Source organism: Puntigrus tetrazona, unplaced genomic scaffold, assembly GCF_018831695.1.
Source record: "Puntigrus tetrazona isolate hp1 unplaced genomic scaffold, ASM1883169v1 S000000003, whole genome shotgun sequence".
NCBI lineage: Eukaryota > Metazoa > Chordata > Actinopteri > Cypriniformes > Cyprinidae > Puntigrus > Puntigrus tetrazona.
Window position 1 is genome coordinate 3,454,901 of NW_025047683.1, and position 1,995 is coordinate 3,456,895.

Below are 1,995 nucleotides of genomic sequence, written 5' to 3' on the forward strand. Positions count from 1 at the left end.
GAACGCTTAAAAATACCTCCGGGTGGCGGGGTCGAGGGGGAAAGCGCCGTGAAGTGGGGCTTAACGCGCCGAGATCGCCTGTGAGATGCGCCTGGATGTTTGGACTTAGGTTTTGAACGCTTAAAAATACCTCCGTGGCGGGGTCGAGTGGGAAAGCGCCCGTGAAGTGGGGCTTAACGCGCCGAGATCGCTGTGAGATGCGCCTGATGTTTGGACTTAGGTTTTGAACGCTTAAAAATACCTCCGTGGCGGGGTCGAGTGGGAAAGCGCCCGTGAAGTGGGGCTTAACGCGCCGAGATCGGCTGTGAGATGCGCCTGGATGTCTGGACTTAGGTTTTGAACGCTTAAAAATACCTCCGGGTGGCGGGGTCGAGGAAAGCGCCCGTGAAGTGGGGCTTAACGCGCGAGAGATCGCTGTGAGATGCGCCTGGATGTCTGGACTTAGGTTTTGAACACTTAAAAATACCTCCGTGGCGGGGTCGAGGGGAAAGCGCCCGTGAAGTGGGGCTTAACGCGCCGAGATCGCTGTGAGATGCGCCTGGATGTCTGGACTTAGGTTTTGAACGCTTAAAAATACCCGGGTGGCGGGTGGCGGGGGGGCTCGAGGGGGAAAGCGCCCGTGAAGTGGGGCTTAACGCGCCGAGATCGCTGAAATATGCGCCTGGATGTCTGGACTTAGGTTTTGAAAGCAAAAAAATTCTCCAGGGAGGCCGGGTCGAGGGAAATTGTCCCGAGAAGTCGCACTTAACCCGCCGCTGAGATCGGCTGAAATATGCGCCTGGATGTTTGGACTTAGGTTTTGAACGCTTAAAAATACCTCCAGGGTGGAGGGGGTCGAGTCGAGGGAAAGCGCCCGAGAAGTCGCACTTAACCCGCCGAGATCGGCTGAAATATGCGCCTGGATGTCTGGACTTAGGTTTTGAAAGCAAAAAATTTCTCCAGGGAGGCCGGGTCGAGTGGAAAGCGTCCGAGAAGTCGCACTTAACCCGCTGAGATCGGCTGAAATATGCGCCTGGATGTTTGGACTTAGGTTTTGAAAGCAAAAAATTCTCCAGGGTGGCGGGGTCGAGTGGGAAAGGCCCGAGAAGTCGCGACTTAACCCGCCGAGATCGGCCTTAACGCCGGATGTTTGGACTTAGGTTTTGAGATCGGCTGGGAATATGCGCCTGAGATCGTATGCGCCTGGATGTTTGGACTTAGGTTTTGAACGAAAAAATTTCTCCAGGGAGGCCGGGTCGAGTGGGAAAGCGCCCGAGAAGTCGCACTTAACCCGCCGAGATCGGCTGAAATATGCGCCTGGATGTTTGGACTTAGGTTTTGAAAGAAAAAATTTCTCCAGGGTGGCCGGGGGGTCGAGTGGGAAAGCGCCCGAGAAGTCGCGACTTAACCCGGCTCGATCGGGCTGAAATATGCGCCTGGATGTTTGGACTTAGGTTTTGAACGCAAAAATTTCTCCAGGGAGGCGGGGTCGAGTGGAAAGCGCCCGAGAAGTCGACTTAACCCGGACTCGATCGGCTGAAATGATGCGCCTGGATGTTTGGACTTAGGTTTTGAAGCGCAAAAAAAAATCCTCCAGGGTCGAGGGGAAAGCGCCCGAGAAGTCGGAAAGCCGCCCGAAAGTCGCGACTTTTGGACCCGGGGGTCGAGATCGGGTCGAGAAGACTTAACCCGCCGAGATCGCTGAAGCGCCTGGATGTTTGGACTTAGGTTTTGAAAGCAAAAATTTCTCCAGGAGGCCGGGTCGAGTGGGAAAGCGCCCGAGAAGTCGCACTTAACCCGCTGAGATCGGCTGAAATATGCGCCTGGATGTTTGGACTTAGGTTTTGAACGAAAAAATTTCTCCAGGGAGGCCGGGTCGAGTGGGAAAGCGCCCGAGAAGTCGCACTTAACCCGCCTGAGATCGGCTGAAATATGCGCCTGGATGTTTGGACTTAGGTTTTGAACGAAAAAATTTCTCCAGGGAGGCCGGGTCGAGTGGGAAAGCGCCCGAGAAGT